At 34.0% G+C, this 15,762-nt stretch overlaps 1 protein-coding gene across 2 annotated transcripts in view; it reads left to right on the forward strand.

Moving 5' to 3' along the window:
- Window positions 1-15,762, forward strand: part of LOC121294654 (cGMP-inhibited 3',5'-cyclic phosphodiesterase B-like) — a 68,261-nt gene that overhangs the window by 12,723 nt on the left and 39,776 nt on the right. The window contains exon 1 of one of the 2 annotated variants that reach the window (XM_041218602.1): window positions 7,858-9,060. The exons of the other annotated variant lie outside the window; for it this stretch is intronic. The gene's annotated coding sequence lies outside the window, so the exon portion shown is untranslated. Of the gene's footprint in view, window positions 1-7,857; window positions 9,061-15,762 lie in introns of those variants that run through there. 2 annotated transcript variants of the gene reach the window in all.

The following is a 15,762-nucleotide window of genomic DNA, read 5'->3' on the forward strand; positions in this document are numbered from 1 at the left end:
TGTCACGTTCTCCTGCTGTACAGCCATGTGGTATAATATAACATTGACGTCACTTAATAGTGACGTGCATGTGTGTGACTGCAAGAAAAAAAAAAGAAGCACATTTCACTTATTGCCTGTACAATTTAGTGGCTACCTACAGTTTAGCTCAGAAGAGAGATGCGGGAACATGAAAGTGCATTGTCAAATGCTATAGGCTCAAGTTCAAATGCTCCCAAAATTCAGCAATAGACCATTTATACAGTAAATGGGTATTTTAAAACTGATGGGTAATTTTCAAGTACAGGCTACACATTATTTTTTACATTTTATTATTTTTAATCTGTTTAAAAAAAAAAAAAAAATCTACATTGTAATTTTTTTTATTCAGACAAAGGTTGATCAGATTTATTTTTTTTTAATTATATAAATAGCTGAGAAGGATTTGTTTTTATTGCTGAAAATCTTTTTATAGAAACAGTACCATCATTTATTTTTTATAATTTAGTATTTAACTGGTGCTCTACTAGATATGTGTTGTATGCCTGTCACAATGTTGTTGTGAGGTGTATATTTGTGTTTGCTTTTTGTGCAGGAACTGGAGATGTGTTTTGAATCCAAATGCTATATATTTCATAACATTTTTTTATGTAAATTTTTTTAAATAGAGAATATATTATTTCTGTCTATGAATAATTGTATAGTTGTATGTTCCATTAAGTGCAATTACCTAAGACCGATTATGTTGCAGACACAGTAGCTACTGTATAGACCACTTTAGCTGCATACTTATTTGCAACATTTTCTATTGGGGTGTACTTCAACAATGTTATTTTATTTCATAGAGATGCACAGTAAAATGATTAAGCCTTGCCTTTATATTGCTAAAGGTAAATGGAGATGAAGAATAAAGCATATGTCAACTCAACTTTTGCCAAACTTTGTTTTTCGCCATCAGAAAATTCGATCCAGCCTTCTAGTAGGAAGAATACATTTTATAAACACCTTCACAATTGTTGCATTTAAAGACATTAGTTGTAAATGTATAGTACACTGCTTCTCCTTGTTTATATTTGAAATGTGATCACATTTGGAGTAAGACAGTAAAATAGTCTGAAGGAGCGGTACGATGCATATATGTTTTGGTTACAAGCAGAAATATAATTTCATTGGCTTGGGGTTAGCAGTGGATAATTTAAAATGTCCTTAACCAAAAGCCAAAGGTGTGACATTTCTACTTGGGATCCCAGCATCCAAACCCAATGGATGGGGTCATATTTCTACAATAACTTTTTTTTTACAAATCAGTTAGGAATGCTATGTTAGAATAAAGAAAACAGACCTGATTTGTTGAGAGAAAGCAGAAACAGCCTAGGAATGTAAGCAGACACAATTCATTGCTGAGAGTTTATTAAATATGGCTTAGCAATGCACTTTATGATGTCTTTCAAGTGTAAGCAAGACGACTGGGCTGATTAGAAGTATAGAAGTTAGTGACCCTGTGCGGAATCAGTTTTAATAGGGATGGATCATGTTGCCTAATGTCACAGGCGGATAAAAAGTAGGTTTTAACAGGGGACACGTGGTGGCTGTGGGATGGGAATGTTGGAACTGCTTGTAACTTGGTTACATTTGTTGTTATTCTGAAAAAATGTTTTTCTTCTTAAAAAGGTGTATTTTAATACATTTAATGAATTATTCTCGGTTGTTGCTTTCAGAAAAACTAATCTAATTAAGTGCAATTTCCAGTAATCTGTTGACTTGTTTATTTAATTAAAGATGTACATTCCTGTACAAGTGTAGGCACACATGTTGTTAATCTTGTTTTTGTGGCTACAGACAGCCTTGTGTTTGTGAAAGGGTTAAGCTATACAGTGTTTTGTGTTTCGCTGGCTGCAGACCGAAACAGGATGCAGTGACTGCATTGTCAGACTGCTGGTGTGAGTGCAACCAGATGAGGAAATGCTGGAGCAGGCACTCCAGAACTCTGACTGTTGCCTTGGAAACTGTTTGCGTCATGATCACTAGCAATTAGCTTGCAGCTCTTTATTTTTGATGATAGCTTTGCAGGGCTCAGCTCAACTGCAGTGGCTGACGGCAAAGAAAAAGTGACCTCAGACAGGACTCTTACAGTCCTGTAGAAAAGAGCCATGAAATGCAAGCCTGGGTGCTCTCCTATAGCATGCTATATTGTACATTGTTCAGGATGTACTGTTTTGTGATACAGGCTAACTGGAGTGTGTATAACAGTATACTTTTTAGTGTTCATTTAAATGTATCTATGTTAAAGTATGGCTTTTAAAAAGTATTTTAGAAAATGCATTTCTCAAACTAAATGAAAAATGATGTTATGTTAAATTACTCTACTTTATGTAACACCTGATTTCGGGTTAAAATGGAACTTACTGCTTTCAAATTACAGTACTAGTCAATTTCTATTAATTTATTTCTTGTTATCAGACAGGATTGGCTCACATCACAGTATTTATCCAGTGTATGATTTTGCAGTATGAATTGTTATTACAGTATGTAGAACAGTGGTATTGCATTTATATTATTATTATTATTATTATTATTATTATTATTATTATTATTATTATTATTATTATTATTATTATTATTATTATGATAAAGATCACCACTCTATAAACTAAAGACTTTGCAGTATATATATTTAACATTTTGGGAATTTTTGTAACCAAAAAACATCAAAGCCCTTCATTTGAATGCTGGTACTTTTTAAATATTTTTATGACGTATTACAAAACTAGTACTCTTACAATAACTGTACACATGCTACTGTAACCTATACAGATGACCTCTGTATTTGACATGCATATATTTGACAATGGTTGAACATTCAGGAACATTTGAAAGGTTTTAACACTATGAAAATGTTTAAACTGTCCTGAGGCTGTATTAAGTGTTGCTTCCTAGTTAGTCATAGATGTGTGTTGTCTGATTTGAAATACAATAGGTTTAGTTTAAATAAAATATACTATACTATTACAGAAGCAGTATGTGTTAACTTGAGCCTGAACTTAACGTACAGCTCAGCCATCCCTAGTAGTTTTATAAAATATACACATTTACTGTGTAAGGATAATTATAAAAAAAAAAAAAAAAAAAAAAAAGTAAATAAAAACTCTTTATTGTAAATCTTCAGGAAAAAAAAAAAAAAAAAAAAAAAAAAACTAATCTTCATTTAGAGCCAGGTAAGAAATGAGAAGCTCTTTCAATATTAAGGAAAACATTTTGGCAGGTTTTATTGGTGATGTACAGTATCTTGATTTATGTATTTATTTATTTAGGTATACAAAAGGACAAATTCTAAAATAAATAAATAAATAACAGCCTCACTACTGCGTTCTGAGGTTAAACAGTTGTTGTCTCTCAGAAATGATTTCCTGGGCTGAGTCGCTGGGCTGGAAAATAAATTACTTCAGGACTTCTTTGCTGTCCTCGTTGTGGTGGGAATTTAGCTCCTTTTCGTTATAGGTGCAGCTACGAGACTTGGAAGAATAATGTAACAAATTGGCTTTGTATGCGCTGCAAAAGGTTAAAGGTTACAGTTTCATACTTATCATTTAAAGCACATTGCAGCCTGTTACCTAATACTTTATCTTATATATATATATATATATATATATATATATATATATATATATATATATATATATATATATATATATATATATATATATATATATACATACATACATATACACAATTTATTTATTTTTTTCAATTCTGGAGGCAAGAGCCTCTCAATTGTGTTTTAAGGTAAAAAAAAAAAAAAAAAAAAGTCTCATGATACTGCATGTTTAGGGTATGTTTATATAGTTAACTAAAACATTCTGCATACACTGTATTGATTTATTAGATGGGACTATTTTGATGTTTTTATTTTTACGCATAGTCTACATTAAATATTTCATGATATTAGTTTCGCGTACTACTTTTTGTGTACTGTATTGTGACATCAGACATTGTATTGTGTGTCAATGTTACACTTTACCATACAGCTCCACTAATGCGTCACACATCTCACTGGTTGTGGCTTTGGCCATTAGCCGTGGCCCTGGTACTACTGGCTTGTGGACCACAAAGTCACTTCCCTTCATCCAAGTGCAGAATTAAAACTGTTTTATATTGCGGTTAACAGGTGACTTAAACTTGAATTTCCTTGAAGGCTTAACATTTTACTTTCTGTTATATAATCCCCCAAAACCAGCAAAAAACTGAATGTGGTTAATTACATTACACTAAAACAGAAGATGGGGCCACTTACTAATATGGGGGTGAGTGCTAGGCAGCACAAGATACTGTCATTTGAATTTGAATGCAAACTGAACTGGGGTTTATTCCAAGTGGGTGTGATAATGGGGTAGTCTAGATGTTATCAGTACAGAAAGCATTTCCTGGAAGTTAAAATTCATATTTTAAGCATATCACGTTGATAACTTGGACCCTGGAATGACCTATTGCTGTAAAACTGTTTTAAAAATCAAAGGAAACATTCAATGATTTAAAGACTCATATTACAAGTATAAAAAACAACAGTGTTCCTTACAACAGTCCTATGCAGGCCTACTCTTCGCATGTAGCCTGTAAGTCATTTAACTTAGCACAAAGCTAACACTACTGTAACTAAATAGTTTCATTGTCTTGTGTGTGAATAGTCATACAAACTGGTCATCTGTGAAAGAGTTAAAAACAAGATTGCATCTCATTAACACTACAATTCTACATTAGGCCAACGCACACAAGATGTGTGAGAAAACAGAATTATACGTGATATGCAGGTGTCAGTGTGTGTTAGTTTTTAAAAAAATTTAAACAGAATTATAACAGACTGATATTTAAAACAAGTGCCTTATCTTATATGACAACAACTAAACACTGAAAACAAAAGCATGTTGAATGGCTAAATGTCTTTAATGCCAAATAGAGAGAATTTTATTGGCATTTTAGTTTTGATACAGAGATGGGGGGCATCTAGCTGGGTGTTAGAGAAGCAGTTGCACAATAATGATAACCCAGTTGCTGTGAGAATCAAATTCGGAACTTTGCTTGTATTAAATTGAGTGATTAATTAACATGAATTCATGTTAATTGAACTGTAAATGACAGTGCTTGTTTGTTAGTTTGTACAGTACCTGAAAAATAACCCACCTGTTAAAATGTAGTCTGGCTCTTCCAGATACTACAGAAAAAAAAAACAACTTTATTTTTTTTTTTAAAGGTAATAAAATGCTTATCCATATTTGCTTATTTAAAAAATAAAGGAGGGGCAGCTGTATTTGTGTAAGGGACGGCATTTTGTTGCTGCAGCCTTTTCAAATGAGTAGGAAACGCAACAGAGTTGGAATAGTAACACCTCCTGGTGCAATTCGACAATGGACAAAAAAAAATTCATGAAAGTGCCTAACGTAGCTCTTGGTTGCATCTCAATTTTAATGGGTAACCATTTTATGCCCCGAGCCCTTTATGTTTTGCATTATGGGTATATCCTACTCCTGCAGGTGCTTTTAGGGGTAGTTAAGTACTGTAGATATCGTAGTTTAATTGCACTGTAAGGTTTTAATGAAACTTTTGTTCCTTTTAAAGATTTCATGCTTGCCTACTATCATTCTTTTCACTTGAAAACACAGTGCCGACTCTACCGTTTTTACACCAAAAGGCTGTTACTAGGCGACTGCTGACGTCAGTCACTGCTACAGAGGAAGGTTTGTGTGTTTAGCTGCTGATGGGCAGACCCCACTGAAAAGGGTAAAACTATGGAGCACTATTAGTCAATGCCATGAAAACACAAACTTTAGTGTCCGAGGATAGCTGTTCTCTAAATAATCCTGCTGTGTATTACACAGAGAAGCTTTTGGCTAGTTGTATTTTTTCTCTCTCTCTCTCTTCTGCAGCCGAAATAAGATTTAAGAGGTTTAAATCTTTCAAAATTGCTCTCCAGTTAACATCCCCTCCCCCTAAAAAAAAAAATAAAAAAAATAAAACCTATGACGTAAGTGAGATTTTGCAGAGGGGGAAAAAAAAAATCAATCTCTTGTCTCATCTAAAGTACGGTAACTGCTCTATAATATGCAGTTCAGGGATTCACATAATCCAGAATCTACTCTGAATAAAACCGGTGTTCTTATCTGTCTTTCTTAAAAATGTAGAGATATTATTAAAAATTAACCTTTTATTCCTTCTCATTCTATATATCAGACCCAGTAACAAGATCATTCTTTTTTTTAAATAGATGAACAAAAAAATAATAATGAAAACTAGCAATGCCTCAAATATTTATATAGGGGATTTGCTGTTTTGTCTCGGTTTCTTCACTGCATGGAAATATGTGACCCCCTCAAAGGTGAGCTGATTGTGTCCTTGCAATGGATTAAAAATAAATAAATACTAATACAGATATCAAATATTTTAATTGTGCGAAAAATGTTCTCTGACAATGCATCTCCCTGTGTTTTATCTTACTCTATTTACAAAACATTTACTGTAAAAAAATAAACAAAAACTCAATTTTTAGGGGTTTAACATTAATGTAAATTAGTGTAATTATTTAATGCATTTACATATCTTAAACCAATTACAAAAAGAAAAAAAAAACTGATGCATACATTAAAATAGATAGATGCCTAAGGTGCAGCTGTTCTACTGCTTTTAAAAATTGCTCTCCTAGATGTAAACCTCTAAATACAGTAGCTACACCCGTCTTAAGCAACTTAAATGTGTGCTGTAATCTGTGTTGTCTTTTGTCCTGGGGAAGTCCAAGAAGAGTGTGAATTAAAAAAAAAAAAAATTAAATATGTATTTGTTTTATTCATGTTAAAAGGAGCCATTAATATTCTTTCTACAGCCAATTGTAAAATGCTGCAGGTTCATGCATTTGGGGTGATCTACTGTAGGGTGCTTTTCAAAGAATGAAAGAAAGAAAATGTTTTTTCAAATTTTTCAGATGAATTAAAAGTGTAGGCTGCACCATGTACGTAGTTATGAAGTGTTCTATCATGTACAGCACTGCCTTTCCCTGGTTACAGTATGTGTGAACTGCAGTGGAATATGAAACTGCATTCCTGTGCTCTAGGGACGTCAACAGACTAGCAATCTCCTGCTGTTAACGTCACGTCGTGAGGGACAGGCATGCAGTGTCGTGTGCTACAGTACCATCTCCTGACTTCAAAATATTATTTAATATCTGTATCTGTGTGTCTAGGCTTTGTTCGTTAGTGAACTGTGTACCAAACCAAAATATATTTTCTAACAGAAGATACTGTAGCAATGTTCCTCCGTTTGCTCTTTTAATTTAAATGAAATAACACTATTGAGAGGTGAGTGTGTGTGAAAGTGGCAGCCGTCTTTACATATGTGAGATATCGCACTCAGTAGTTATTCATAATCCAAGCTGTCCATAGTTACAGGGAGTTTTAGCAATGCAATTTTAGTAATGATATGACAAAGTGACTTAAAGGACAATAGAGTCCTAAAGAAATACATTAAAAAAGTGGTACCAGAATGTAAGACATTTCAATATAACGGTCTGGGCGAGAGGAGGACACTGAGTTCTTATTGGTTCTGAGTGCCATTGTCTGTAGCATTAAAATAAGAGTTCTACCCAAGAGTGACATTCCAAATCGTGAAAGTAAAACTTAAAAAAAACAAAAAAACAAACAAAAAGCAAATATTTTAAATGTGATAACCTGTTTTAATCTATTTTAAATACAAGATTAATACTATATAGTAAGTGGTTAATCAATAATTAACACACTTTTATTTCTCTCCTAAAAACTGGCACTTCGATTACTTTTTTTTTTTTTTTTTTAATTATTTAAAACTTAGGATAGTTATATGTGTAAAGCTTTTATTAAAAAAACAAAACAAAAAACATGGTAATAAAACAAATGTCTACCCCAAATTGACTAAATGTATATTGTAGCACAGTATTTATATAGAAGCTTTGTGTTTGTACAACACATGCTGTGTATCTTCAGGGTTATGAGCTTATTACTGTAGTGCTTTTGACGTGATTAACTGCTATTCTCGCATCAAGTGGTTGATGTAGAATGTGGCTAGTGAGAGTGCTAGGACTTGAGTAACACACCTGACATCATTAATCAGGGAGCTTGGCTGAACTTCAGCAGTTCGATTTAGAAAGTCTGTGGTTGGAGCAGTGCATTTTCAATGCACTTCTAGGAGTATAAACTGTAGGCATCTTTCCAAACAGGCCTGTCAATTATGTAACATTGAACAGAGTGCAAGTATAACCATGCAGAGAACCACTAATGCCTGTTTGGTTTGGGAATATAAAAAAATAGCCGGATCCCCAGTTATCTGAATTTGCGCATTGTTCTTTATAACTATCAATCCATTTTAGATAGGGGTGAGTCTGAATTTTTGAGTATTCTAAATAAAATTACTAGTCGAATACTTAAATCATGTTTTGAATATTCGTTCTTTTCTAAAACAAATGAAAAAATGTGCTAATTACATTCTCGATGACAATCCACTTTTTCCCTGGTTTACTTATTCCCCAGGACTCCCCAGGACACCGGTACTGAATACCAGGATTTATTTGATCTGCTTTTCATTCACCATGCATGCATTCCATCCACTCTCAAACAGTCCACAAGCATTCCGTTGGAAAGCAGTCTCGTCATGGCAACTAAAGTGTTTGGCAGCTTTGGTGCCAATCATTATCCAATCATCACAAATCTCCACTTTGTTTCAGTGCTCATTGGTGGGTCAACGAGAGAAGCGATGTTGAAACAGATATATGGAGTAGTGTTTTAGTCCACGTAAACTATCTGAATATGTGAACGAACAAATATCCATGTCTCCATAAATAGTGATAGATAGAAATATATCTTTTGCCTTGTACCGATTTACCACCTTGCCAGAACTTGCGCAACAGTTTCTAAAATGACAAGGGATGCGTGGGATACATAACACAGGATCAACACAGTGCTGCTTAAGATTTGGCACACAGATCAGAATCAGGGATACAGATGCAGGGAATGTACGTCACTTCATGTTCATGCTTCATGTTTTCCAAACACTGGCTTAACTTGCAAGGTAAATGTTATGTATAGTTTATCAATGTTTTGTTTTGTTGTGATCCTATTTTCTGTTATGAGGAGACTTTGTGAAAAAATGTGTCTTTTGCCACATTTATTGTCTACTTTTCCATCACATTTCCTCCAGTTCAGCTTCAAGATGCCTTTTCATAAACTTTTTTTTTTTTTCCTCTGGAATAGTTAATGATAATTAATCTAAACAGAAATACAACAGAGAAGCAGGCAGAATTTATTATTGTAGATAAGTAATAAGTGAACAAAAATGAAATAACAGGGATATATGTTCGAATCCAAGGTTGTCAAAGTAGCATTCCCAGGTCCTGTTTTGGTGATTACCCAGGGTCTGGAAGGTATGGGGATGATTTCAGAGAGTACTATGAACATTTAAATTGCCAAGTCGAGTAAGTCATTTTTTAAAGTAGTGTTTGTTACATTGAAAAATAAAGGGGTATTTCAGCCTCTATTGTGCATTGTTTATCATTTTTTGTATAATTTTTCATAGCACAGCTGTTTTTTTATACCCATTTTTTTATAACAACCCCTCTTTTAGGATCTTGAAACAAAACTTCCTGTCGACAGCAGTTACTGCATAGTGTACTTGTTTACTTTTGTTTACTTGTGTAACATAGTTTATGAATACGTCTCATTTCAGGTTTAACTGAAGCGTTATATTACAGTACATGACTGAGTGATACAAGCAGAGGGTACAACGCTTTCAGTATTTTCAGCTTCCTTTTTTATGGTGAATTGGCTATAATTTATCTTATTTAAGGCTTATTTTATATAAAAAGAAAATTATTGTGTACATTTTAGAGGTATTTATTCACTGATACTCAAATTGTCTACATTTAAAAAAAAAAAAAAAAAAAAAAAAAAAAAAAAAAAAAAGGTTTTGTAGGAAAACAAATAAACAAACTACATGGCTGCTCTACCTGGCTACATTGCACCCTTGCAAAGACCTAACACTTGAGTTTGTATTTTTGCCCTTTGTCATTTTTTTTTATTTTTTTAATAAGATTTTTAATTATTTATATTTTTTTTTCTTTTATTCTGTATCAGGGAACCACCTGGAAATGTTTTTGCAAGGGCTAAATCAAGCCGATGTCTTACTGTATCATATTACTAAGTGATTATCATTTAACATCTTCTACTGACATGTTTTGTAACTGATTTACCATGATACCAAACTATTATTAGAATAGATGTTTAGACACATGTTTATCAGGATAATGTATGGTGCTGTTAAATGATTTTTGTACAGTATTTATTGGGATAGCTGCATTATCCAGTAATGCTGTATTGTGTGTTTATTAACCTCTTGCACTCTGTTTAACAGGTGTCTCACATTAACTGTAGAGCAGAACAAAAGTAACGGTGCAAACTTTTAGCATGGTGCCTAGGCAGACCAGCCCTCTGTGCTTACACCAGAATACAAACACTTGCTCTACCAGCAAGGCCAGTACAGCCACAGAGGAGACTTGCAGTGCATTTCTGAGCCTTCCTTCTATGTTTCCTTGGCCATAAACTTGCTTCAGTCCCACAGCAAGAGTTCTAGGTACTGTACTGATGTCAGTGTACCCCACTCTGGCTTTCAGTGTAACCATTTTGAGACTGGCATGTACAGCAGTGGAAAATAAACATTTATGGATTTATGTAACTGTGTAATTTGTAGGAGATGCATTTTACAACCCTATCTGCAGAAATCTTACTCGGGGGTAACGTATTATTGTTTATTTTGATTCAGGATGTTCCAGCCATCCAGTAAAAACAAATTCTTACAAATGAACTGTATCCCACTGTGGCAAAGTGTCCCACCCCTTTGTTTATTATTTCTTTGTATGTGATTTATATGTATATATGACGGTGAATGCCGATATTATTTTGTGTTTGCTTTATTGTTTGACAAGGACGAGCGAGATGCCTTCCGCCATTTGTTATTGTTTTATATTATTTGTAAATACCTTGTGAGGATGCATGACTGATCAGCTACTGAGTATTTAACTAGCTGACAGTCACGCATCCTTATTAAACCCATGCAAAATGTGACCAAGGGATAATCAGGTAATTATAGCTGGTTAATACCTCGGTCATGGATATAAAACCCTGCAACTTTGCTAGTTCGAGGCTATTGTGTTCAGAGCGGAGAATGAGAGTGGAGAAAGGAGATAAAAGAAATAGAAAGATAACAATTGCTAAGCATGCTGGCCTAAATACCAGCACAATACTTATTTGTTATTTGTTTGTTTGTTTAATTGCCAATGTCTGGCTTGTTTCCAGTTATTATTCATTTTGGTATTATTATCTGGAATTCAAGCACGTGTTGAAGGAATTTTAAGTTCACTTTTTGGTTTTTGAATATTAATTTAATATCAGGTTTTGTTGCCACAGCCTGGATGGTCCTTTAAGGTTATTTGATTTTTACAGTTATTTCATGATTTATGTTTTTGGATTTAAATTAGTGATTGGAAAGTTTTAATAAAGGGGAGCTCTGCTGAACTGTACTGTAAATGGATAAGACAAACCTTTCTTGAAATTCTATTTTCTGTTTCTGAATTGTGGGTTGGTGAAAAGTTATGAAGTTGTAAGAACTGATAAGAGGTACAGTTCCTGCAAGTGTGTGTGTGTGTGTGTGTATATATATATATATGTATATATATATATATATATATATATATATATATATATATATATATATATATATATATATATATATATACACACATATATATATATATGAATGAATGAAGCTCGTATATTTTAGATATGTTTGACATTCACCTTCGCTCTGTCATGTGATATTGTACCTTTCATTCTTGGTTATTTCACCATTGAAAGACAGGTATGTCATTAAGCCTTTGAACTAAAAAGATTCAAAATTATGCTATCTTCCAAAAAACCTTGATGAATTGCAGTCGAGTGAAATGTCAACTTTGGCAATATATTACTGGTTATGCAATCGCTCCCAGTATTCACATTCCACCCCTGTGACTTCTTCTGTACCCTAATAAAACACCCGAGGCAATGGGCTGTGCTTGTACTTTCCTGTGTTCCAAGTACAGCAGCAGCATACAGCACGCACACAAATAAAAGAAAAACATCAAAACTCACAACGTTTTTTCTTAAGGAATGAAAGGGACAGCATGCAGAGGTTCTTGTCGTTTTGCACTGTTTGAATTGCAGTATTTTACTAAAGTATTTTTAGTGTGGTTACATGTAACAGATTGTGTGATTTTAATTTAGGAATACCAGAAGGGGTGTATTTATTTATTTTTTGTAAAAATGGGTATTATAGATAGCATATTTTCTTTTTTTTAATGAAAACATAACCCCTTATGGCCACAACTATTCTGTCCAAGTGTCATACTGTATCTCAAAGACCAGTTGAGGTAGGGACTTCATATCTGCAGGGTTATATAAACAGTGCAGGCTAAATATGTCACTGAACCTGAGTCATTTGACTTTTGTCTTTCAGCATTATGGATACAGTGTGATAGTGTTTTGTTAATTAAAAAAAAAAACTCTTTCTGTACCAGGTATTAGATTTTCTACCGTTTTAGGAGCCACGTCCCAGAAAACATTAAATATATTGTAGGCTGGAAAAATGTGGCTACAGCCTTAACTTTACCTCTGACCTAATACAGCTGTAACATGTGCTATTGTGTACCTTTCCCATTTCCAGATGATAAGCACCACACCCTATTGAAATGCTGCTTTCAAGTCCAGTTCACAGCTGTGTTTCATGATTCTCTCTGTAACTGTTTTGTTATTTTAGTCTCTCGTCATATTTCAGAAACCTCACATTCTTCATGATTTATTCTACTTCCACTTTTACAACTACTACTTGATTTTTTTTCACCCCACATATCTGTTTTACATTACATTCTTGGGTGCTGTACCCCTTACACCTGTTTCTAGTTAAAAATCAAAGTTAAGAAAAGGGGTCTCTGACAAAGCTAAACAAAGCCTTGCATGTGTTTATGTTGAACTCTACTGGGGTATTAAAGACAAGGCCTTGTAGATGCAGGTTGAATGCTGTGTCACCTAACCTTTCTATTGCTTGGCCTAGAGTTGGAGGTTGATTATTTTTCAGTTTAGCCTTGCTATTCGTGGTAAAACATGCTGACGAATGTCACTGAATTGTGTAAACACATAAATTGCTTCATGAGTAGAAAGGAAGACAAAATTGGCCTATATTTCTTCTTCCTGAATGAGTCCAATTAAAGGACCCATGGGGGTGATTGTATTAAAGTCTCTTGACCTGCCCAAGTCTTCCAACCCCTGAAATTCTCAGAAACATTTTCCATTGTCCATGCTACATATTTGCTTTAGTTACAATAACTAATCATTTGAGGTTCAATTATAATTGAAACCATGCACTAACATCAAGCGTTATCACATATAGAGATGCATTAGGTGCTACATTGAAAACATGTATGGAACGTTATTAATCGTCATTAATGCGTTCATGCTGCAGTCACAGCTGTAGTCTTTTCTTTCTGTGAACCCTAAAAGCCATCTCCCTCTTTTCATGCAGAGTGTGACTGTCTGATAATGAGCTACTAGGTGCCAAACGCAACGTTGTGTGATCTACGCAGCCACCTGTGATGTACCAATCAGATAACCCCAACATGTACCAGGATAGTCAGCACAAGCCAACTGATCTTATTAATTTGACAGGAAAAACAGCTAACAGATGCTTCCCATATTGGAGCAAAGGTGTGTTGACTGACAAGGCCATACGGCCTGGCCCTAGGCCTTTCCAACAGTGATGCTGCTCTGGATTTATTATAGCTATCAAATTAACAATGCCTTTGACACAGTGCATAATTCAGGCATCATTTTCTTCGTTATTCTATTTTGGAATTTAAAAAAATGGTTAATATTCATCAAGTTCCTGTAAATGAACAGGGAGTTCATTTTTTAACCTGGCTTTTTTAGCGGGCAAGACATAAACGCTGTTTTGTAGGATTTTGTTGGTGATCTTACTTGAAAAAAATGTGTTTAAAGCTATCTGTCTTTAGGACTTCATGAACATTATTCTGTATGTGTTTTAAAACTGTAACCCAGTAAAAAACAAAACAAAGCCAGAAATGTGATATGTCATGGTCTAAAATAAATATGTGCACCTGTTTTTCGTCTGTCACATGCTTATCACTGCATTAAACTCGAGTACATAATTTTGTATCATACATGTCACACATTCTACTGTCATGAAATAAAATGAATTAGCGGCGATATGGAAAATAAGTGGACAGAAACACGTATACACACAAACATGCTTATTTTTTTATGGGAATGTTTTATAAAATTTGCACAAAATAGAAATCACTTCTGTTTCAAATTTTTTTACTTGGTTCTTTTATTAGTTTTGAAAAAGAGGCATGTTAATGCCAGTTTTCCAAGCTGCATGCTTGCATTGACTCGTACCACAAACAAGCTGATTTGCAGAGCCTTGCTAATGTGATTCAAAATGAGACATAAGTACTGTACAAAGGGTTTTATTTGCTTTCAAAATGTTAGTAAACCAAAATGATCTTTTGTGATGACCTTGTGCATCAAATGGCAGATAACTCAATTATTGGTCCGTTGTTTAATTTTAATAGTTTAATTAGCAGCTATGGAAAATTGGCTTTAAAAATCTAAATCATATTTTCTTTGTTTTTTTACCCTGCACTGAATTAAAAATCTACAGTAGACTACACACACCAATAAATAAACAAATCATACATATGATTATTGATTACATGTTTTCAAAAGCTAGTGCAAATTGTTTAATTTACCAGGATAGTGCTTTAGCCATGCACACAGTATTCCCAGAGAGGCCACAACCCTTGGTAGTAGAGGGGATGTGATATTTCACATGGTACTTTTTTTTTTTTTTAAAGGATAATGGAAAGCAACATTAAAACTGGCTCCACAAGGAACTGTATTGGGCCTTGACGCTGGTTTCCGGCTTATGTCTAGCAGTGGTAGATTTGCGATTTGTGGCTTTTGTAAACTGACGTTATTAAAGTTGTAACAGGATTTCCTGTTTACTCAAATAATAATTCATTTCAAAGGGTTTTGTGTCCCATGCATTTTAAAAAGCATTAAAAAAAATAAGAAAACATTTTAGAAATGTTACAAAGCTCATATTGCTATTAAGGAAACATATAACAAGGGGAGCGGTACAGTACTTCAGTGACAAAGAAAATTAATATACTTACTAAAACAATATCCTCAATTGTGTTTTTTTTTTTTTTTTTTTTTTTATTCAAGTCAGTAACAAAAACCTATATTATGTTTTAACACATTAAGCAAAATGCCAAATGTGGTCTACAGAAGCTTAAAATAAGAGTGACAGTTTGAGTAATTGTATTAGAAAATATTTTGCCTGGAGCCTGTTTTGGGGATTTGTTTGTGAATGATTTGCTTGTCAACAGGCTATTTTTCAAAGCTTTCCAGATGATTGGCATTTGTGCTCACTCTCTGAAGCCGCTCACATGCTTGTTGTTGGCTGGAGTTCCTGAGCTTCTCTGCACCACTTTGTTTATGTGAAGACGTAGTTCTGATGCCTTGATAATGCCAGATATTCCCTTACAAGGCTGAGAATTTCCAGAATGTGAGAGAGTACCCATATGAGGTATGCACTTCCTGTTGTGTAGCATTCAAGGCCCATGACATTCCACTGAGCTGCTAGTACGTGCAGCCCACTTCAACC

Source organism: Polyodon spathula, chromosome 19 (genome assembly GCF_017654505.1).
Source record: "Polyodon spathula isolate WHYD16114869_AA chromosome 19, ASM1765450v1, whole genome shotgun sequence".
Taxonomy (NCBI): Eukaryota; Metazoa; Chordata; class Actinopteri; order Acipenseriformes; family Polyodontidae; genus Polyodon; species Polyodon spathula.